Source organism: Spermophilus citellus (genome assembly GCF_964194105.1).
Source record: "Spermophilus citellus genome assembly, chromosome: 1".
NCBI classification, from domain to species: domain Eukaryota; kingdom Metazoa; phylum Chordata; class Mammalia; order Rodentia; family Sciuridae; genus Spermophilus; species Spermophilus citellus.
Window position 1 is genome coordinate 42971428 of NC_138182.1, and position 24856 is coordinate 42996283.

General features: G+C 42.6%; 1 protein-coding gene across 19 annotated transcripts in view; it reads left to right on the forward strand.

Moving 5' to 3' along the window:
- KCTD4 (potassium channel tetramerization domain containing 4) overlaps positions 1-24856 on the forward strand; it is a 128445-nt gene that overhangs the window by 14896 nt on the left and 88693 nt on the right. For 7 of the 19 annotated variants that reach the window (XR_014022579.1, XR_014022580.1, XM_081298748.1 and 4 more), the window contains one exon: positions 412-1446. The exons of 6 other annotated variants lie outside the window; for them this stretch is intronic. The gene's annotated coding sequence lies outside the window, so the exon portion shown is untranslated. Of the gene's footprint in view, positions 1-411; positions 1451-22973; positions 23047-24856 lie in introns of all 19 variants that reach the window. 6 more of the 19 variants (XM_081298754.1, XM_081298747.1, XM_081298761.1 and 3 more) reach the window with 4 other exon arrangements.

Sequence of the window (24856 nt, forward strand, 5' to 3'; positions counted from 1 at the left end):
GATAGCTGAGGATTGTGTAGGTCTTCCCCAAACCACCTGAGAGCCAAACTGCCCAGCTAAGCTCAGCCTAAATTGCTGATCCACAAAAACCTTAAACAAGTGACATTGTTTTAAGCCATTAAGTTTGGGGGTGGTTTGGTGCACAGCCTTATTTTGGTAATGGGTGACTCTCTCAGAGGAGAAGGAACGGTTCTGATCTTTAGAACTGCAGTGACTCCCACAATTTATGTCACCAGCAAACACTTATTAGCATGTGGTTGTGTGTTGTGAAAAAGTCCACATGGACATTTCTGGGGGGTTTTCGGAAACTCTGCATTGCTTCCTGCATTTGTACTATGTTTTATATATGACACACATTTTTTTTAAGAGAGAGAGAGAGAGAGCGAGAATTTTTTAATATTTATTTTCTAGTTATCGGCAGACACAACATCTCTGTCTGTATGTGGTGCTGAGGATCGAACCTGGGCTGCACGCATGCCAGGCGAGCACGCTACCGCTTGAGCCACATCCCCAGCCCCTATGACACACATTTTTACATAATTTATTTCATTTAACACGATTAAAATCTCAAAAGTGCTTTCTTGACTGCCTGCACAGGCCTGGACCTGGGCAAACAGGGAGACTCCAGTCAGAAGTTTCTTGTCTTAGAAAAGAAATTGCTCCCTATGTTTAAAGGGCCGTTTTCTCCCTGATCACCTTTCTGCTTGAAGAATAGACCTATTTTCGTCTTCTGGGTTCGGTCCCTGCAGGCTGTGGGTCATTGTGCAAGGCAGCCAGGCTCCAAAGGAGGGTGTGTATGGTATGTTATATAACCACGTGGTGCATTGTTAGGCACAAAGCCCAAGTCCTGTCACCCACCACATATGGAGCTCTTACACAGTGACATTTTTCCGAAGTGTCTATGACATTAGACTTTCCTCTTCTTCCTTAGATTTCTTCATAACATTTTCCTTAAGGATACATAACTTCTTAAAACAAGTAGTAATCCCTCCAGCTTAGAGCAGGAGGTTAGAAAAAGAAGAAGAAAGCTTCTATTTTCCCCTCCGTTGTTTTGTTCCTTTTTATTTAATAGCAGCCTAGACTTTAATCTGAATATAGAACGACTTTCTGGGAGCACTGCAGGACTTTGAACCCAGGAGGGCTGTCATTACTTTGCCACTTGAAAGCCATTTGCCCCAGCTACTGACACTCCTTCTACATTTCCACTCCTTGCACAAACCTCAAGTCTCTTTATAGCCAACCTTTTATTTTTATTTTAAAAAAATTTTTGGTACCAGGAGTTGAACTCACGATTGCTTAATCACTGGGCCACATCCCTAGCCATTTTTCAATTTTTTATTTTAAGACAGGGTCTCACTAAATTGCTTAGGGCTTTCCTAAATTGCTGAAGCCGGCATTGAACTTGAGATCCTCCTGCCTCAGCCTCCTGATTCTCTGGGATTAGAGGTAAGTGCCACCGGGCCTGGCTACAGCAGTTTTTGATTAACGCACTGTTTCTTTCTCAATAACCCTACATAAACTAGAAAGGTGAAACCTTGTTTTGTCTTCTTCTTCTTCTTCTCCTTCTTCTTCTTCTTCTCCTTCTTCTCCTTCTTCTCCTCCTCCTCCTCCTCCTCCTCCTCCTCCTCCTCCTCCTCCTCCTCCTCCTCCTCCTCCTCCTCCTCCTCCTCCTCCTCCTCCTCCTCCTCCTCCTCCTCCTCCTCCTCCTCCTCCTCCTCCTCCTCCTCCTCCTCCTCCTCCTCCTCCTCCTCCTCCTCCTTCTTCTTCTTTTCTCTGGGGTTGAAATCCAAGGCTCTTTAACCCAGAGCAACATTCTGACCTTTTTAGTATTTTTTGTTTGTTTTGAGCAGGGTCCTGCTAAGTTGCTTAGGGCTTACAAAATTGCTGAGGTTAGCCTCAAATTTGTAATCCTTCTGCCTCAGCCTCCCCTAGTCCCTGGGATTACAGGTATACACCACTGTGCCTGGCTGCCTTGCACTCTTCTGAAGCTGGTGCTTTCAAAACGGTGTGGTGAAGGGTTGGTTTCCTTTAAATTTCCAATCTGGTCTATAAAAACTTTTTTTGTAAATGCAATAAATGTGAATTACTAGAAATGTTGGCTGGAAATAAAAACATATAAAATACAGTTTCCAACTTATATTATTAGAGTATTATATTTCATTTTTAGATTCAATAAACAAAAATTATTCTGTCAAATTTCCTTAAAACCACTAAATGCTTTCTTTCCCGGACTTTGGACTATACATGTTGTGTAACTGTTTGGCCTGAGCTTAGTTTAGAATTTGGAACTGGCCACACAATCATTTTGCCCTCCTTTTCAAAAGCTTGCAGAACTTTGGCCTGCCTTTCAAAAACCTCTATAATGTGTCCCAAATGTGCCTTTAAAAATCAGCTTTATCAATGGATAACTAATGTACAATAAGTGGCATCCATTTAAAGTGTATAGCCAATGAGTTTCAATGAATTGTTTTTGCACACGGAATGTTTTTACACCATCAAGGTGCAGCCACAAAGCCTTTCCATCACTTTCCCCATCCACCTCGCCCCCAGGATTCCCTGTGTCCCCGGTTCTAAGCAGCCACTACGCTGGTCACTGTAGATTAGTTCTGCATTTTCCTCTCATTCTTTTTTTTTAATGTGTCTTTATTTTGACAAATCAAAACTGCAGTCAGTGTTAACAAATCCAAATTTTGTATTTTTCAACCTTTCTATACAGAAAATAACAAAACTCCCCAAAACAGCCAGTCTCCCCCTCACACATATTTTTCCATTCACTACCACATTAATGACTCAGGTGAGGATCCCTCTAGACAGCAGTGTGGTGCTCCCAGATAAACCTGCTGCTGTTCTCATTTCTGCTTACTGTGAATATTGTGCATAAACCTTCCAGTGACATGGATTTCATTTCTCTTGAGTAAAAGCCTTGGAGAGGAATGGTTGGGCAGTATAGTAGGTGGATATTTCACTCCAAACCCAATTTTCCAACTCTATTTCCCATGATTCTTACCCTCCTTTGAGCCGAACTGAACTAGTCACATTTTCTCGGACATGTCCTAGGATCTCCTGCCTCTATGCCCTTCTTTTTGTCATTTTCTTTCCAGATCACACCCAGATCAGCTGGATGGGAGTATTCAGGGGACTCCACAAAGACCTCTTTTTTTCCTCCCAGTTAGAATTGACTGGCCCCCTCAGAAAGTCAGATGTTTACCTCTACCCTTCTTATGGTGATGATCTCTTTCATCTTGAATCTTCTTGTCTCTTCTACTGGATCCTAGATACTCCTGATCACAGGTTCTATATCCATTCAATCCCAAGATCTCCATAGGATCCACCTACTTCAGTTCTCTGTATATAGCAGGCACTCAGCCAATGTCCACTGAATAATGCAGCCAATGCTATATGAAAAAAATATTAAAACTTGCCTTCTTTGTGTGATTAAGATTTCATATAAGAAGTACCAAAACATTTGTTTCTCTGTCTTCCAAAATAGCTATGCCTATTGAACTTCTTGTATACCGAAATTCCACTATTAAACATCCATTCCTATCTTGATATTATCAATGAGTAGAAACATTGCAAAAAGAGACAACTAGGTTTTCATGACATACTGCCTGATGGGGAACATAATGCCATTAACAAAATGGTCCAAGATCAAACCTGAATCTGATCAACATCTACAAAGCAAACTACAGCAACTGCAGAGATGGGGAAGCATTAAGCCACAAGACAATGATGCCATCACCAAAGTCCTAACTCTGGGGAATACTAAAGGACAAATAACTTGGGTGTGTTTTTGTTTTCACAAATACATTGAAAGAAAAAAGACACACACACACACACACACACACACACACAAAAAGAAAAAAAAAAAAGGAAGATCAACCATTGGCATGTATGGATTTCATTTTGTACTGTACTGATCTTGATTGAAACAAACTGCAAAAAAAAAAATGGATGACATTGATGATATTATGGGGTTTTTTAGAGTATTAATCTTTCAGAGAACATTGTTTCTGAGATTTATTTTAAAACAATATAGAAAGGGAGAGGCGAATGGAAATGTGGATGAGGCCTGATTGGCTCTGAGTGGTTAATTACTGAAGCCAAAAGATGAATACATGGGGTATATTATATTATTGAAATTTTCCATGATTAAAAAAATAAAGCCAACTACCTTTGAGCCAAAGTCTTCCAGGCTCCAAAGTCCTTTTAAAAAGTGTTGGCACTCCCAGCAGGTTACATATTAACAGATTATTAATCATTAACATTTTAGTCCTTACAAGTTTCCAATAACTTAACCCATTAAGTCCAAAGTTTTCAATTCTCCAAATATTTCAACAACATTGACATAAATGCATTAAAAGAGATAGGAAACCATAATCTGAAGCTTATATATATTAAGATATTATTTAATATTATATTATAATTTTATAATATTACAACATTATATAATTACATATTACATACTATATTTAAGTTTTCATAGGTGTTGCTCATCTGAGACAATAGGACACATTTTTTCCAGCCTCTTCCTTGCTAACCTTCTGCATCCCCCAACACAGCCTCCACTTTCCTGCATCCATTTCTTACTGCTCAGGCCATTTTGCCCCCACCCCACCTCAGGCAGGTGGTCTTCCATGGAGCTCAATCCCGACCCCCTCCCCCATCGCCCCAAAGCTATTCACTGTTCAAGTTCCAGAGAAATTGCCACTTAGAAGGGCTCCGTCATCCTCCTCAGTCAGGACACACCACCATACCCTGGATTCATACATCAGAACTTTGGTTAAACTGATCTTTTATATATTCAGTCCCTTGCTGTGTTAAACTTTAACAAATGTTCTCAATTTATCTCCAACTTAAGACAAACATGTTTAACTACAGCTATTCTATCTACTCCAATCTCAGGGAGGGCTGAACAGCCTTCACTTAGAGGTACTGTTAAAGTTGATTTGGGGCCAGAGAAGCAGGTCACAGGGGCTACAAACTCCAGTGGCTACTGGTGCTAATGGGTCACATCATGCAATAAAAGCAGGCTGGGATGTGAAAGGCCACAATGGTGAACATATGCCCTGGGTCGCTCCTAACCTAGCTGCAGAGGATTGTAGCCCTGAAAGGGAAAAACTAGTGATGCTGCCTGGGCCCTTCCAAGACCAACCGTTCATGTGAAATTTACAAATGAAAGATATTGTATCTGTAATTGGAATCTGTTTACCTTGATTTCCTCTCTGTCACCCTCCCTCTGTGACTGGGTGGCACTGAAGTGGCTACAGGCATTTCTGGAATCCAAGGGAAGGGAAGGTGAGCTGAGTACAGTTAGTTGGTGTTGAGTGGGCTCTGTGCACAGGATCTGCAGTCATCCACATGCTTGGTGAAATTATGACCAGCTATGCAGACACAGGAATGATTTTTCCGAAATTCTCCTACCACCCACTATGACAAATCACTCAGAAGTGACTTAAAAGGTCTGAGGTCAAGTTGGGCAGCAGTGGCATGCCTGTAATCCCAGCAACTGGAGAGATTGAGGTAGGAGGATCATAAATGCCAGGTCATTCTGGGCAACTTGGTGAGACCCTGTGTCAAAATAAAAATAAAAAAGGGCTGGGGGTGCAGATCAGTGGTAGAGCACCCCTGGGTGCCACCACTAGTACAGGGGTCGTGTCAGAGTTCCCATCATGATATAAACTTCCAAGACCCAGTATAGGAAGTAAACTGGACAGGAGACAAAGTACAAAATAAAACAGATGGAGCCAGAATCTATTATACAGAAAAGTCATCCACTCCTCATGTGAATAAAATTCCATATAAAATTGTGCTCCAAAGTCATTTTGTATGAATACTGGGAAGAGGGCCCAGCACTGCCAGATCTTTTTGAGTTTTTGAGAGAAGTTGGAACCCCTCTTGCATGGCACATATGTTTTTGTAAATATCTGTAGAATGAAGAGGTGGCTAAGCAGTTTGCACTTTAAAAAGTAGGGAAAAATATTGAGATGTGGTAGACAATTCATAAAAATATTATGTTGTCTTTCTGAATATCTGTCAGTTTTTCAAAATTTGAACTTTTTGTGTGATTTGTTTTCTCACAGTAAATCAAGGGTTTACCTTTGTATGTGTGTGTGTGTGTGTGTGTGTGTGTGTGTGTGTGTGTGTGCGCGCGTGTGTGTGTTTATAAATCTCTGTGGCAGTCTGATGAAGTCTATGTACCTCTTCTCACAAGGATGTTTTAAAATGTATATGATTACAGGGGCTGGGGATGTGGCTCAAGCGGTAGCGCACTCGCCTGGCATGCGTGCGGCCCGGGTTCGATCCTCAGCACCACATACCAACAAAGATGTTGTGTCCGCCGAGAACTAAAAAATAAATATTAAAAATTCTCTCTCTCTTTCTCTCCTCTCTCACTCTCTCTTTTAAAAAAATGTATATGATTACAAAAGACACCAATTACATTGTCAGTTATCACAATATTAAAGTAACAAATTTATGATATTCTAGTAAATTTGCTTCTTAGTGCACTAAATAGGAAGATTCATGGCAGGCCCTATAACCACCAAAATGTTATAGGGATGATGGGCATTAGTGATAACCCAAGCTTTCTGCACCACTGTGCTGTCATATGTCATGTCTATTAGTGACAGAGTCACAGGTAGTGCTGTCACAGCTGTGTACTGTTTACATTTATAATTGAAGACAGTGCTAGATTTCTGTTAGAGGCTGATGAAAATTAACATGCATTTTTTTGTCTACTCAAGTGCATTCCTGAATTTTACCCATAGAAGGTGGGAAGGGGAGTCCATGGACCCCAGGTTAAGATTTCCTTGCAATGGTCACTCTCATTCTGTGGATCAGTTTGATATTCATTTCTTCAAATTGGGCTTTCCAGATTATGTCAGCTTTGAGCCCTATAAAACCTGGACCTAGCAGGACAAGGTGGTGCTCACCTGTAATCCCAGTGGCTTGGGAGGCTGAGGCAGGAGGATTCGAAGTTCAAAGCCAGCCTCAGCAACTTAGTGAGGCCCTAAGCAATTCAGTGAGGCCCTGTCTCTAAATAAAAAAAACAAAAAGCTGGAAGAATTTTCATATGTATTCAGACAATGGCCACTTCTCACTACCTTCACTGCCAATACTCAGGCCTAAGCCACTATCACCTTTCACCTAGACTAAGAGATTCCCAATTAATTCAGTCTGTGCTCTGACAGTTCATTCTCAGCTCTGCAGGCAGAATGAGCTTTTTTTTCTCTCTAATTAGTTATACATGACATCAGAATACTTTTCAACTCATTGTCCAGAAATGGAGCACAACTTCTCTTTTCTCTTGTTGTACATGATGCAGAGTCACACCATTCATGAAATTATACACATACATACAGTAATAATGTCCGTCTCATTCCACTATCCTTCCCACACCCACTTCCCCTCCCCTCCCCTCACTCCCCTCTGCCCAATCCAAAGTTCCTCCATTCTTCCCTAGCACCCTGACATTATGGATAAGCATCTGCATATCAGAGAAAACATTTGGCCTTTGGTTTGGGGGGATTGGCTTACTTCACTTAGCATGATATTATCCAACTCCATCCATTTATCTCAAATGCCATAATTTCATTCTTATTTAAGGGTAACATTCAATTGTGTATACAAACCACATTTTCTTTATTCATCTGTTGAAGGGCATCCCCTATCTCTCACCCTGCCCCAAACTCATTTGAAGTGGATCAAGGACCCAGGAATTAGACAGAGACCCTGCTCCTAATAGAAGACAAAGTAGGCCCAAATCTTCATTATGTCAGCTTAGGACCCGAGTTCCTTAACACAATTCCAAAGACACAAGAAATAAAATCAAGAATCAGTAAATGGGATGGATTCAAACTAAAAAGTTTCTTCTCAACAAAGGAAACCGTCACTAATGTGAAGAGAGAGCCTACAGAATGGGAGAAAAATTTTGCCACATGCACATTAGATAGAGCAGTAATCTCTAGGATATATAAAGAACTCAGAAAACTTAACACCAGAGTGAGCTTTTAAAAACTTAAGTTTCATCATGTACTCCTCTACTCACATCTTCCAACAGCTTCCCCTGTAACTGAGAACAGAATCCCATGATGTTACCATGTCCTACCAGACCCAATGTGGTCTGGCACCCTCCTCCTCCCTGATGCATCTGATAGACTCTCTCCACCAAACTGTAGTCTGGATCCTCAGAATTTTCTTCCCAAATAGACCTCAGCTTTCAGTGTCTGTTCTTGCCAGGCCTGCATAGCCCAATTTTAGCAAAAAGCCTGTCAGTTTAGCCAGAACCCCAACCCCCACCCCTAGACACTCCTTCTTTATCTAGCTACCTTCAATATCTGATCAGGTTCTTTATCCCCGACCATCCCCAAGTGATGTCTGATCAGCCCCCTGTCTTCAGGAAGAATCCTAGGAGGTCAGTTGAGCCAGAATCCCCCCTTACTCTTTGCTCTGGTTTGGGTAAGTGTCTCCCAAAGGCCCAGGTGTTAAAAACTTGGTCCCCAGACCATGGTGCTACTGGGAGGTGATGCAAACTCTAGGAGGTAGAGCTTGGTGGGAGGAAGTGAGGTCCCTGGGGGCATGCCCTTGAGGGGCTGCTGGGACCCTGGTCCCTCTCTTCCTCTCTCTTTGCTTGCTTCCTGGCTACCATGAGGTGAGCACCTTTCATGGCATGTTCTTACCATAATGTGCTGCCCTGCCACAGGTTCAAAAGCCATGGACCTCCATCATGGACTATAGCTTCCAAAGCAGTGAGCCAAAATAAAGCTTTCTTCTCTACAAGTTGGTTATTTCAGGTACTTTCTGTCACAATGACAGGAAGCTGACTAACATACCCTTGATGTTTCCTCTTAGTCAATTTCAATCCACCAACCCCTACCCTTTTCCTTGGCTATACATTCCCACTTTCCCTGGTATTTGGAGCTGAGCCCAATCTCTCTTCCCTGTTGCAACACCCATTGCAGAAGTTCCTCTTCATGACAATGGGTTTTTTCCTTTTTCTTTCTTTCTTTTTTTTTTTTTTTTTTTTTTGCAGGGGGAGGTACTGGAGATTGAATTCAGGGACACTTGTCCACTGAATCATATCCCCAGCCCTATTTTGTATTTTATTTAGAGACAGGGTCTCACTGAGTTACTTAGAGCTTCACTTTTGCTGAGGCTGGCTTTGAACTGGGATCCTCCTGCCTCAGCCTCCTAAGCCACTGGGATTACAGGTACGCACCATTGTTCCTGGCTCTTTTTGTTTATTTGTTTGTTTTTAACCTGGTCCTGGGGATTGAACCCAGAATTCTAGATAAGCACTCTATCACTGAGATTCATCAGAGTCCAGCAACAGTCTTGCTGACTAAAGCCTGCCTCGCTGTTTTAAGTGATATATTTTTTTTCTTTAGCACATCTCCTGCATGTTCCTCTCCCTCAGTCAGCTCTAGCTGTACAGACTCCTTCACCCACAGTGGCCCTTCAACATTCCCCCCAAGGCCTGGAGTTACACTTGCTCTGCCCCTGGATTTCTTTGTGGCTTAGCTTCTCAGTTCTTTTGGAGGATGGAACCCAGGGCATCAAACATGCTAGGCACTCTATCATTGAGCTACACCTCCAGCCCCCACTCTTTGCTCTTAAGGTCTCTTCTCATCAGAAAGGCCTTTGCTAATCAACCAAACTTCCCAAAGACGGACATGTCTTCCCTTACTCTTCCAGACATGTCATCTCCTGATATGTTACACACTCCTTTTTGTAAGCCCTCTCCTTGCACTCATGAGAATGCAAGTTTCCTGAAAGCAGATGTTGTAGGGACAAATGAGGCAAGGCACCGAAGATAGCAGGAAATAGTTTTATTTGGCTGCAGCCAGGTTTAGAGGGCACAGCTTTTGCTGTAATCAATCAATTCCCTGAACCCAGAGTTCAGGGAGTTCAGAGTTTTATACCCAGCATATAGAGGAGGGGCTCAGAAGTTCACAGTCTGCAGAAGTTCACATAAAAGCAGCTTTTTCTTTCACTGTTCTGGGCAAGTTAACTCTTCAAGGACAACACCTGAGAAGGGGAGAACTTCTTCTTCCCCTGCCAGCTGTTATCATGGAGCCCATTTGTAACTTATCTTAAAAATGTAGACATCTCTGTGAAGCCCAGCTCAAGGCCAGAGGCCTTGTTTGCACATTTCTACAAAGTACTATACTGGATACGTTTGTGAAAAACTAGTAAGGGGGTATCCAGCACCTGGAGTGCTGGTATCTTCTCAGCCAAGTAAACAGGGCGACATGAAAATAGGAAGTTTATCTACATTGAACTCTTTCACAGAGACTCTTTTGCTGACAGTCCTAAAATCAGCCATGGTGAAGAGGACTTTTCTGTGGAGAAAGGGGGTGCCACTTCACAGAGACAAAGGACTTTGCTTTAATTTTAGTGCCTAAGATTCATTGGTGGGCACATTTAGTTCATTGTGGACACTTCATAAATATTTGCTGAAAAAAGAACAAAGCAAAAAGTTAGAAGAGGCCAGGTGCCACAGTGCACACCTGTAATCCCAACAACTCAGGAGGCTAAGGCAGGAGGATCACAAGTTCCAGGCCAGCCTCAGCAACTTAGAGGCCCTAAGCAAGTTGGTGAGACCCTGTCACAAAATAAGAAATTTAAAAAGGGCTGGGATTGTGGTACATGGTAAAGCACCTCTGGGTTCAATGCCCAGTACCAAACCAAACCAAACCAAACCAACAAAAAGAGGAGAATTTGAGCTTAAAATCTAACAAAAAAATGTCATTAGGCAAAACGTTCTTTCTCTGAAAAAGGGACGTGCCAGGAAAAAGGCCTCAAATCCACAAACCCACACTTCTGCAGAGCAGATGTTCTACTCCTCAGCTTTTGAATGATAAAAGGCCCCAAGGGTTGCTTGCCACTAGGACAGACACAATTCAAGACGTTTGTCTGGAAAGAACCGCATTCTGGTGATGCTTTAACGGTGTTTGCCCGTCTGCTTTTTTGATGTAGTGTTAAATCTTCTGGAAAACACTCAATGAACACACACAGGCTTTTGGAAGTGACTTGGGGCTTGGATCCCCCTGTGGATCACTCCAGAGGAAATTCAAAAACCATTGTTGAGAGGCTCACCCACAGACCTAGGGGTGGAGGGCAGATTTTTATCTGATGCTCCTCGCCTCCCAGAAGAGCCTTAGTCAGAGAATCTCCTCCAGTCCTTGGTGCAGGGTTGCCTCCTCCACGCGGGACCTAGCACCCGCGACACCTCCGCGGGGCTGGGCTCTGGTAGCACGACCCAAAGACCGAGCATCCGGAGACAAGGACGCTCGCGCCCCGCCCTTCTCCGCCCCCTGCCGGTCCTAGGGCCACTGCGCGCTTGGTGGCTTTCCCGGCACGGGGCACATCCCGGCCTTTCTGGCCTCTCCTCCGTTGCCTTTCCCTAGCAGAGTGTACTGGAACGTGTCCAAATTTAAAAAAAAAAAAAAAAAAAAAAAAAAAAGCAACTCATCGGCATTATCCATCTCCCCCCCCTCCTCCTCCACCATCCTCTTTTCCGGAAACTATGACAAGAAGTGACAAGAAGTGGCATTTCCTGATGACAGAGTGTGGGCCATTGCAATTGCAGCTATTTTATAAGCCAAACAGCTGTTCGCTTTAGTCGGAGAAAATACAAACAAACTTCCAAAAGACGATTTGTGGTTTGCAGAGCGTCCCTGCCTCCCGTCTCTCCCCGCGTTCGCAGATGGGAGATGTCGCCTGGAGCAGGCGCCTGCTGCTAAGCGTGGCTCCGAGATAGATCGAAGTGACAGTATGTCTGTATTGGCAGCGGTTCAAGGAAAGAAAGAAAAAGACTAAGAGAAAACAACCGTCCACCGTGAGGGGCATCTTCTTGGGACAGTCGAGTTTCCTGGACAACAAGGACAACCAAGCAGACGCAAGTGTAGTCTGGGGAGGAGCCCAGACCTGGCTCGTTGCTTAGCAACCTAAGTCAAGAGTGTTAATAAAAACCGTTAAGGTGAAAATTTACAATAAAAGGCAGGTGGGTACAAAGTAAATAGATGCTGCTGCATCTCATTACTGAAATGCTTGATGGCTAAGCGGCAGGGGATGTCGTCAGGCTTCCAAATTTGTCTTTGCAGGAAGATACCAAACATTCCCTTGGGAATGGAAATAGAGCTTTGGGGACTCTTAAGTTCAATCTGTTATTTGTTGTGTAGGCATTCTAAGACGGCTAACGCCATTATCGTGACTTATCATGAATTGATTCTTTGAGTAGAGAGTTAAGTACTTTGCAAAGCACATCTGCCTAACTGTCTTTGTTATTACCAAGTCCTTCTTTTATACATCGGCAATCACTCTTAAGTATCTTGTGACTACTCTGCTCTTTTCTGCTCCAAAGAAAAGCAAAAGGCAGGGAAAATGATCAAACAGTGAAGACACAAAGTATGAGGGAAGATATATTCAGAGTTACTACCTGAAATCATGCCCCAGGGACTTCTGAAGCCAGCAAATATGAAAAACAGAAGACACAAGTCAATCATTGGTATTCCCGCTCTCAAGCAAAATTTAGCAAACTTTGATAAACCATTTCTCAAAGGTTTCCCATGAATATTAAACTGGGTAATGAGACTATATTATTTTATTAAAATTGGTACAGCCAACAACCAGAACCCATTAGTTGCACTTTACTAAGATATAAATAAATGTAAGAAATGAAGAAAACATATGCAATTGATTAAAAATTTTTTAGTATTTTTTTTTTGGAAAGCACACTTTTGGGAAGCTCTTGCATGTATCCTGTTTATATGCAAAAGGGACTTCATTCCATTAACTCATATATGGCGAGCCCATTTCAAAGAGTGCTGGCGGTTTGAGTGATGTAGTTCGTTAGAATGCCACCAGAGGGAGCCCAAGTTTGTCTCCTACAGAACTCCAGGGCCAGTCGCAGTTCAAAAGATAGTGGAATTCAGACCAGAATGGTTCCCTGCCAGGAGGTTCTGTTGCTGGAAAACGTGGTGGAGAAGCAGCATTGATCACTCAAGAACACTGTTATGAACGGGAAGATGGCTGGGCTAGTGCTCATGTTGTATGCTGAATTCTTGACCTTGTTTTCAGGTGTAGTTTGCTGCTACTGTATAAAAAGACCCTCACCCCTCTTCTCCTCTTGTTCACCCCCACTGGGGGAGGGGACAGAAGGGTAAAACAGCCTCTCATTAGTATTTTCAGAGAAATCCACAAAGATAGAGCATCTATGAAGTAAGCAGAAGAAAAGAACAAGAGCTCTTGGAAATGAAAACATTTTAATGAGAAAATTTCTTAATGGAAAGGATTGAAAGATAAAAATGAAAGCTCAGAATAAAATTTTTCAAAAGGCAAAGGAGAGTTGGAGATGTAGCTCAGCGCAGAGTGCTTGCCTGATAATGTGGAGGCCCTGGGTTCAATCCCCAGCAGAGAGAGGGGAGTGGGAGGAGATGAATGAATATGGAGAAGAGGAAATTACTAAAGAAATATAAAAAAATTTCCTTGAAATTAAGTAGGTTTTCAAACTAAATGTGGTGTTGTGTGTTAAGCCCAGTAAATGTTAAAAGACTCATATTAGGACATATTAGATATTTTACATTTAGTGAAATATCAGAATGCATTACAGATAAGAAAAAATAGAAAAGGTGAAGAAAGGGCTGGGACTGTGGCTTAGTGGTAGAGCGCTCGCCTAGCACGGGCGGGACCCAGTTTCGATTCTCAGCACCACATAAAAATAAAAAATAAAAAGCATTGTGTTGTGTCCATCTACAAAAAAAAAAAAAAAAGATATTCTCTCTCTCTCTCTCTCTCTCTCTCTCTCTCTCTCTCTCTCCCTCTCTCCCTCTCTCCTTTAAAAAAAAGTCAAAGAAAGAAAAACATTAATATCAATTCCATGAATTCCTCTAAGAACCATTCCTCTCTTAAATCATTTAATCCCTAGAATAGCCTGATGAGTAGGATTCCTATTTCACAGACAAGGAAAACTAAGATCACAAGGCCAGCAAACAGTAACAGAGCAAGCTAAGTGCTGTAGCCTGCACCCTAAACGGTTACACACAGTGCTTCTTAATAGTTCACCTCCAGGGGAAAGATGCAGATTTCTCCAGCAACAAAAGATGCTAAGTCAAAATGGCTCACTGAGTGTTTGTTTTCTTTTTCTTTAAATTTTTTAAATTTGTTCTTTTTAGTTATACATGACAGTAGAATGTATTTTGACATGTCATACCTGGAGAATAACTTCCCATTCTTGTGGTTGTACATGATGTAGAGTTTCACTGGTTGTACATTCATTTATGAACACAGGAAAGTTATGTCCTATTCATTCTACTGTCTTTCCTATTGTCTTAGTGTTTCTGAGCAATGAAGCATGAGGGAGAATAAAGACCTCTTTAGACATTTAAGACTTAGAATACTTACTTCCCAAATGTCCTTTCTTAGGAAGTTACTTAAGGATGTAAGCCTCAAAAATAAGGAGAAAATGAAAAAGGAGAATTAAGAGAATGATAAAAATAACTCCTAGGAAGAGATGTATAATGCAATTTGGAGAAATATGACTGAGGATTCCAACTGGGAAAGCGGCCTCTACGGAGTTATTAGCATTACAGAGAATTTGATAAAACTCGATGGAATAATAAATAGGTAGAGAGGAAGAAAAGAAAGATCATTTTAAACTCCAGGAAAACAAAAGGCCATAGAACAAAGTCAGAGTTTGGATAAAAAGTCTGGGAAGGGGAGGCAGGGACAGTAGAGTCCATGCTACTTGATCTTTGAGCCCCACACAAGATGCTCTGATGCCAATATTTGTATCTATATCTAGGTTTAATTTTCTTTAAGAGAGTGAAATATTCATAGTTGAGTGGGCTGAAATAACTTCATGTAGAAGTTGGGTCTAGAGCAAAATTCTGAAAGAGGAAAAAGTCTGAACTGGTAGCCAGGAACAAGAAGACATTAAACTCTGAGAAAGGAAAAAAAAAAGTATTTAAAAAGTAAAAGTCTTACCTTGAATAGGTAGGAGAACTATTGAGCTATCAGTAAAATTTCATTTTTTTAAGTTGTAGATGGACACAATATCTTTATTTTTAAATTTATTTTTATGTGGAGCTGAGGATCGAACCCCATCCCTCACATGTGTGAAGCAGGCTGTCTACCACTGAACTACAGCCCCAGCCCCAGTAAAATTTCTTTAAAGGCAGAGAAAGTTCACTGTATGAATACTAAACATGAAAGTGGGGCAAACAGGGCTGGAGGGCTAGTAATCCGCAGGGTTTATAGAAGGACAACTCCTCATGTGTTTTTTTTGTAGCAGATCTGCAAACTGTTAACTCTAGGTCCTGGAGTAGAACCAGCATAGGACTCAGGTCTGAGCACACCATGTTGCGACTGCCTGATGCTCATAGGGACACTGGCCCCTTCTTTGAGGACAGTGCCTTCTAAAAGGGTTGAAAGTCCCACAAGAGCCCAGGGATCTATGGACAAAGATGTTCACTGCAGCATTGTTTATAGAGCAAAGCAGAATAAAACAAAATCTAAGTCTGGAAACACCTTGAATGCATGTTTGTAGGGGAATATTTAAATAGATTCATGATATGTGATTTATTTACTCATACACCATTCAATGGCTGTTAAAAAGAATGAGGCTGAGCTACATGAACTGCTACAGAAAGATGTCTACCATATAGTAAATAAAAAAAGGCGACTTGCGAAAGAGCATATATGAGTCTGTTTGTATTAAACATATGCATAATACACACTGCAAAATGTACTTTTATAATTAAAAGTGCTAGTTAGCAAAATAAACTGCTAGTGAGAAATCTGTCTGGTCTCTCACTTTTGGCATCTGCTTCTTTGAGAAGTGAAGCAGGAAGGGATCCAGGGAAGCAGTGAGGGAAGACTGAAAGCCTAGGGGCCAGGGGAAAGGCCAGGGAGGGGGGTGGGTGAACCAGAAAGGGTGGCTGAGGGACTGGCAGTGAAGTACAGTGGTTAGGGAGGATGAGTAGGGTAGAGGATCCCCAGGACCAAACTGTCCTCAGGGAAGCCACCAGCCCTCTGGGATACAAATCCTACATGTTCAGCTTTGACTGGGAGCTTGTTCAAACAAATCCTGAGGCATCATGAGCAGCTGCTGCACTGAAGTCTTTTGTAACAAGTGGGCAGCAACCTGGCGGCTGGGAGGCACCCTGTAGGGAGAGAACTTCCTGATGCTAGTAGAGAGACAGCAATGGGCAATAGTAATGAAAGCAGCTCCAAGCACTGAACATCTAACCATAATCACAGCTACCACTTCATTGAGACCCATCCCTGTCATTTGTTCTGTCCTATTTGAGGCACCCATCCTCAGACAACGCTACTAGATGCAATTGTCACTAAGATGCAGACAGGAAGCTTAGGTATAGGGAGGGGAGGTAACAGCTTTGAGGTTACACAGGTACAGCAAGATGCAGAGCCCAGAATGAAACTCAGAGACCAGAGGTCTCCGAAGAGACTTACTACTGGTGACTTTTGTTCTGCCTTTATAACACCTGTCTATACTGTTGGAGTTTCCTACAATGGGCATTCCTACCCTCCAAAATTCATGTTGAACCTTAACCCTGTTGTGGTGGTATTAGGAGGTGTGGCCTTCTGGGAAGTGACTGCCATGAGGGCAGAGTGCTGAAGGGAACTGGTTTAGACCCTTCTTGACCTTCTGCCATAGGATGCATCGTTAAGGAAAGCAGCCAGGCTCTGACCCACTGGCATCTTGGAATTTTTGGCCTCCAAAAGGGTGAGAAATGAATTCCTATTATTTGTAAACTATCCAGTTTCGAGTATTTTGTATAGAAGTACAATGAACTAAGACAGAAATACATCCTTTTTTTTCCCCCTTAAGATATGTTACTATGTTGCTGCCCAGTCTGGCACTGACCTCCTAGCTCAAGTGACCCCCCTTCCTCAGACTGCCTGGTAGCTGATACTACAGGTGACAGCATGATTGGCCAGACATGATTAGTAGGATGAAGAAATCAATTAAAAAGTTAAAGCCCATATTCTAGTAAGTTCCCATAGGGGAGGGCCTGGGAAGGGAGTTCCTTTATGCAGCTGAACACAGGGGCCACCATGACACTGGGGGGAGAAGCTGGGAAGAGGAGGGGGAAATTGGGGCAGGGGAAAAGTAGAAGTTCAGGACAGACACAGAAGGAGAAATCTCTGAGGAGCTAGACATAGATACAGGGCTGGGAAGGGAGCAGAAAGGAGAGAGGGAGGGATTTTGTGTAGGCCCTGGGCCTGGCCTGAAGCAAGATCAGGGCCAGTGCGCCCTGCCTGGCCTTCTGCCCACAGTCTGCAGAGCTCTGGCCTGTCCCAGTGTGCTGCCCAGTGTGCTGAGTTGATTGATTCTTAACTCAGACACTGAAGGGCCAACAGCTGGAAGGGCTCATCTCCCCCCAGAGGGCCTCAGTTTCCTCCAACAAAGAGAATCATGAGCTACAAGGGCTAAGAACTCAACTGCATTTAAACATTTTAATCTGCCTGAGACTCCTAAACTCCCTCACCTAGGAAACACAGCAGGTCAGTTCTTCAAGCTGAGCTGAGGGAGGAAAAGATTTGTTCTTCCCAGAAACCCTCTGGGGCTGAAGAGGGTGTGAACATCACTCCTGTGCCAAGCTTTGCAGGTTGGAATGAACCGTGTGTGTGTGTGTGTGTGTGTGTGTGTGTGTGTGTGTGTGTGTGAGAGAGAGAGAGAGAGAGAGAGAGAGAGAGAGAGAGAGAGAGAGAGAGATCCAAGGAGACCTTCCAGAGGGGAGTGCAGGAGGTTTCCACTCTGTTTACTCGAGGCCCAGGCTGCTGTATGTCTAATTAAAGACAACATCATCATTACCCACAACAGCAGCCATAGAGTTCTCGGCTTTTGTTTCCTGCTAGTGGAAGTCCTCAACCTTCCACCTTCCACCGCTCTCCTCTGGCTCCTCTTCCCAATTCCCAGAACCGACACCTCCACCACTCACTGCTAACTCCAGACCTCCGGCCCCTAGGGCCCCATCTTTAACTTTAGTTCCCCGCGTGCAGTTAGGCTACTTTTGCCTCAATGAAAATGGTCAGTGCTTCCCTGTATCCACCCACCAGATAGAAACAAATAAAATCACGACTTCATTTTGGATCTTTCTTCTCCTCCCACATGTGCATGATGAACTCAGCCATTCCTTCCTTCAGAACGTCATTGTTCTGCCCTTCTGGTCCATTTCCATCTTAGCTCTCAACTTGGTTATTTTTCAGTGCATTCATTTGGCAAATGTTTATCAAACATCTCTTGGTGTGTCGAGCATTGTACTAAATAAAGGGAGCGAATGCTAATTCCAAATTCTAACTTGGTAGGAGTTGTTCACAGCTTAATAGAGAGTGACACACATCTATGGCCTTCTCATGTGGCAGAAAAGTCTTTCCCCCTGTGTTCCTGGCCCTGGAGAACCTGCCAGTTCAGTTCTTCTGAGCTTCCAATTGGTTCTCAGAACCCGATTTATCCCCAAGGGTCTGTGTGTCTTAGAAGTGCCCTATTTCATAATTCTTATATCTCCCCCTCTAACTTTGTCACTTTAGTCCCACTTATTTTTTCTCCTTTTCTTTTCTTTCTGAGATGGAGGTCTTATTATATGTCCCAGGCAGCCTCAAACTCCCAGGTTCAAATGATCCTCCTGCCTCAATTTCCCAAGTAGCTGGGTCTTATAGTTATGTTGGTATCGTTGGCTCTGGTGCCATTTCTTAAAGAAATTTAGAATGTTATTAAGAAGAATGCTCCCAAGTCCCCTTCCTGCAAATATGTTTGCTAGCAGAGTGACCCCACTGAGTAGGGTGGGGTATTGAGAGCCACTCATGGGCTGTCATTCATTCATGTTAGGCAAGTGGATTACATTGGCATCGCAGCCTAGTGAATAAGAGAATCTGGTGTCTGGGAACTTCCAGTGGCCGTTTCCTCTGGCTGACCACCCAGACACATTGTGAGCCCTATTCAAGCTCTGCCCCAGGTCCCACACAGCACCGGAGATGGGGTGACCTGCTGTAGTTGCACAGTCCTTCTGAGATGGGTGTGGCTTACCAAGATGCCAATCAACCTGCTAACTGCAAGACATCACAAAGCAAGACTCCACCCCTGAAACCTTATCCCTGCCTTTGATGTACCCCTTAAATAAACCACTGGAGCCATTTTCTAATTGTCTAGCTCCAGCTCCTGTGTGGACAGGCTCCATCTTTTGAAACTCTTTCCAACTTTGTCTTTTGTTCTTCACTAATTATTCTTTTCTTTTTAAATTTTCATGGAGAATTTTACTTTAAAAATTCTATTTAATTAGGTATTGTGACAAAAAGTTGCCTTTTGATTCATTGTACACAAATGCAGCACAACTTTACATTTCTCTGGTTGTACACAATATAGCATCGCACCATATGCGCAGTCATACATGTACCTAGGGTAATGATGTCTATCTTATTCCACCATCTTTCCTACCCCCATGCTCCCTCTCCTTTGCCCCATTTAAGTTCCTCCATTTTTCCCATGTCTACCCCATTATGGATCAGCATCCACTCATCAGAGAGAACATTCAGCCTTTGATTTTTTTGGAATTGGCTTACTTCACTTAGCATGATATTCTCTAACTCCATCCATTTCCTTGCAAATGCCATAATTTTATTCTCTTTTATTGCAGAGTAATATTCCATTGTGTATATATATACCACAGTTTCTTTATTCATTCATCTATTTAAGGGCATCTAGGTTGGTTCCACAGTGTAGCTATTGTGAATTGAGCTGCTAGAAACATTGATGTGGCTGCATTACTATAGTATGCTGATTTTAAGTCCTTTGGGTATAGGCCGAGGAGTGGGATAGTTGAGTCAAATGGTGGTTCCATTCCACATTTTTTAAGGAATCTCCATACTGCTTTCCAGAATGGTTGTACCAATTTGCAGTCACACCAGCAATAAATGAGTGTGCCCTTTCCCCCACATCCTCACCAACATTTATTATTGTCTGTATTTTTATTTTAAAATATTTTATTAGTTGTTGGTGGACCTTTATTTATTTTTATGTGGTGCTGAGAATCGAACCCAGTGCCTCACACATGCTAGGCAAGTGCTCTACCACTGAGCCACAACTCCAGCCCTGTTGTCTGTATTCTTGATAACTGCCATTCTGACTGGTGTCAGATAAAATCTTAGAGTAGGTTTGATGTTGAACACTTTTTCATATATTTGTTGATCGAATGCATATCCTCTTCTGAAAAGTGTCTGTTCAGCTCCTTAGCCCATTTATTGATTGGGTTGTTTGTTTTGGTGTTAAGTTTTTTTAGTTCTTTATATATCCTGGAGATTAGTTCTCTATCTGATGTGCGTGTGGCAAAAATTTGCTCCCAAAATGTAGGCTCTCTCTTCATCTCATTGATTCTTTTGCTGAGAAGAAGCTTTTTAGTTTGAGTCCATCACATTTATTAATTCCTGATTTTTTTCTTGTACTTTAGGAGTCTTGTTAAGGAAGTTGGGGCCTAATCTGACATCATGAAGATTTGGGCCTACTTTTTCCTCTAATAGGCACAGGGTCTCTGATCCAATTCCTATACAGATTCAATGCAATTCCAATTAAAAATCCCATTGTCATTTCTTACAGAAATAGAAAAGCAATCATGAAATTCATTTGGAAAAAATGAGACCCAGAATAGCCAAAGCAATCCTTATCAAGAAGAATGAAACAGGAGGCATCACAATACCAGACCTTAAAGTATACTACAAGGCTATAGTAGCAAAAACAGTATGGTATTGGCACCAGAATAGACATGTAGACCGATGGTACAGAATAGAAGACATATAGAGAAGCCCACATACATACAATTATCTCATACTAGACAAAAGCACCAAAAACATACATTGGAGAAAAGATAGCCTCTTCAACTAATGGTGCTGGGAGAACTGGAAATCCATATGCAGCAAAATGAAAACAAACCCCTACCTCTCACCATGCACAAAATTTAATTTCACTAATTATTGTAGACTTTAATACTTCTCAAGAGGTATTTCTAGACTTTGATACTTCTCACCATGCACAAAATTTAACTTTACTAATTATTCTAGACTTTAATTTCTTAGGTGGCTTATATCCCCCTGAGCAGGAAGAAGAACCCCCTAATGAGGTGCTGGATGCCTCCCCATAGTAGGGCTCTTAAAGCGTGGGGGATGTCAAGACTGGAGGGGACAGACATGCTAACTGCCAGGCCTGTAGGTTCTCTAAGCTCAGTACTTGCATCAAATCAGGTTTAGGATGGGTTGTTTCAGAAAGCACAGCAATCAGTAACTTACTGTTCCCCCAAAGCTCCTGTGTTCATTCAGGTATGTTAGGAGGTGGAATACAAGAGCTATAATCTAATCAGTCCATCCTAGTTAGAATGGACTAACTGGATGGTAACTGTAGGCGGGTGGGGTGGGGCTGGAGGAGGTGGGCCACGGGAAGCTGCCCTGGAAGGGTGAATCTTCCCTATAGCCCCTCCCCTTGCCTTGTCTGCTTCCTGGCTGCCCTGAGATGAGCAGCTTCCCTCCACTGTAGTCCTTCCACCATGATGGAGTTGGCTGACCATGGACTGAACCTCTGAAATTGTGAGCCCTCAATAAACGTTTTCTCCTATAATTTGATCTTGTTGGGTATTTTGGTCACAGTGACAAAGCTGATTAGCACACCTATAAACTACATCTTTGAACTATTTATCCTTAATATAATAAGGACCCCTGGGGCAAATTTATTCTATATTTCACTTAAGACAGTTTGTCACTTACAATTCAAAGGACCCACACTAATAATAAATTACCTTGAATATTTGTATATTACTTTACAGCCTATTGTTTAACCCTTACAATGTTTTCCTAGGGTAGGCAACATAATTGTACCCTTTATAAAACAGGAAAGCTCAGAGAAATAGAGGCTGCCCCTGTACAGCTGAAATCCGAGCTGCTGTTTCCGCCCAGAGCCTCTACCCTTTTAGGTGATCTCAATTTTTTTTCCAGAAAATAAATATGGTTCACATTGCTTATACATGATAAACTGAAGTAGTGCAATTAGGAATAAAGTTTGCAGTAATCACTAAATTGACTATTTCCAGTCTGATTTCTTTTTTGTGTGTGGGGACAGGGACGGTTACTAAGTATTGAACTCAGGGACTCTTGACCACTGAGCCACATCCCTAGCCATATTTTGTATTTTTTTTTTAAAGAGAGAGTGAGAGAGGAGAGAGAGTGAGAGAGAGAGAGAGAGAGAATTTTTAATATTTATTTTTTAGTTTTCGGCAGACACAACATCTTTGTTTGTATGTGGTGCTGAGGATGGAACCCGGGCCGCACGCATGCGAGGCGAGCATGCTACCGCTTGAGCCACATCCCCAGCCCCATATTTTGTATTTTATTTAGAGACAGAATCTCACTAAGTTGCTTAGGGCCTCATTAAATTGCTGAGGCTGGCTTTGAACTTGCGATCCTCCTGTCTCAGCCTCCTGAGCCTCTAGGATTACAGGTGTGCGCCACGCCCAGTCTGATTTCTTTCTTTCTTTTTTTTTTTTTTAGTTGTAGATGGGCACAATACCTTATTTTATTTATTTATGTGGTGCTGAGGATTGAACCCAGTGCCTCATGCATGCGAGACAAGTGCTCTACCACTGAGCCACAACCTAGCCACAACCCCAGTCTCCAGTCTGATATCTTTCAAATTCTGGATATTGAGGGCAGATTCAAACAGTAAGTTTGTGAGACCCCCAGGCTTCCATTGACACAAACAGTCAGAAGCCTTATGGTAATCACTCATTCTTGGTTTAGTGCATCCCTCCCAAGTCTAGAAAGAGCTCTTTCTTCACCCATTATCAAGAATCCCGGAGCCAAGGGAGGGAAAAGTGGCAGGTGCCAAAAAAACTAGATGAAGCTCCTTTAAGTCTGACGAATGAAGCTTCTAAAAATCCTTTTGTCAGATATCTGAAAATGATGCTTAGAAAGACAGCCCCTGGCTATTCCTGCTGTTCCTTCTCACCTGTATGATGCCATTCTTCACCATCCAAGCTCAAGGTCAGTCTAGATGATTTTAGCTCCAGTGCTAGAATTGCTATTCAACCCAATTTAAGTTAAATTGGCAAGTCAGTCTTCGTGAGCTGTGGCATTAACCACCTTCTTTCAAGCCCAAAAGTAGATTCTGTGTAGGTGTAGCCTCTACTTTGAAAAATAACAGAGATGTGCACGCATTTCAGCTGAGGATGGAAGGCAGCAAATAGTTGTTTTCAAAATAAGGTTTATTCACCATAAAAAAATAAGAAAAACAGAATAAGTTCCTATATGAGAAACCCACTGACACAAAGTCACAGTTTGTATTGCCCCCAAATTCATGTTGCAATCCTTATACCCAAGGTGATATAAGGAGATGGGGCTTTGGAAGATAAGGTTATGAGGGTGGAGTCTTATGAAAGGACCCCAGATTGCTCTCTTGCCCTTTTCCCCAATCTGAGGGCACAAAGAGAAATATGCAGTTCACAAATTTAGAAGAACCTCATCATGACCAACCATGGTGGTGCCTAAATTGTGGACTTTAAGAAACTTGTTGTTTATAAGCCACCCAGGCTATGGCACTTTGTCATAGCAGCTGAGTGGATTAGGACAGACACCATCTGTTGGACCACAACAAAATGTGCCTAGAGTCCTTGTGGTCCTATGAGGTGAGGGACTCACCAGTTTAGTGTCATGCTAAGGCACATACATGGGAAGGAGAACTCTGAGCATCAAATATATATATATATATATATATATATTTTTTTTTTCTGACATGAACCCCAAAGTGCAGAGGATCTAATGGTCATTTCTGGAAGTGCCCACCTTCCTAGGAGTGACCATGTAGGGGCATGTGCTCCGCTCACTCCCAATACTCCTACTATCTCCTCAGATGCAGAAGTCAGACCTTGAAAGGCAAGGAAACTCAAGTAGATACTATGGAAGAAGGGACCATGGGACCTATAATCCCAACTGACTGAACCAGTGTTTTGAAGGACTGTCACATACACTGGGGCGACACATACTTTCTCCTCTTCATGTTTCCTATGGAATTCAAACCACAGAGGAACATAATCAAGAAAACACAAGAGGTGGGGGTACCAAGTCTGGTTGGGCAGGGGCTGACAGAATTGGGTTGGTGGCTCTGGTGGCCTTAAATGAGGGGACAGAGGAAACCTAGCCATGGAGCCCCTGAACTCACAGGGCTGTGAACCAGTTAGCAAGGACCCACCGTAGTAGCCAGTCAATATTTACCTGTGTAAATCCTAAGCAGGATTTACTATTTGGTCTGTTTGAGAAAGACAATCGCCACAAATCATTATCAGATTTCCATGGTCCTTGGCTTTTTACCCCTGTTAATGGCTTTTTGACAATCTCCTGTGAAGTGGCTAGAAATGACAGGTATGAGCTGCAGATTCCCTTGACAGAAGCTCTGAAAGTAGACTCCACAATAAACATTTACTGAACATCTGTGTGGCAGCACAGAGTGAAACCACTTAACACTCTTCTCACATACCTCCCCAGGCATCATTGGGAATGGGTAAAGGATGGTCCTGAATTATGTTGGCTGGGCCTAGAAATTCGTTATACTTTACGATGGCATGAAAACAGTGCACACTTAGCAGAAATCATCGGTTGAATTTTGAGTTGGAATCTTTCCCTGGGCTAGTGATATGCAGTATGGTGCTGGGCGGTGGCAGTCAGTCACACACTCATGAGGGCAGAGGGTCGACACTCTGCGGTGTTAAGCTATGCTATGAAGTTCAGTAGATTAGGTGGATTACATGACTTTTTTTTGTGTGTGTGCTGGGGATTGAACCCAGGAGTATTTTACCAC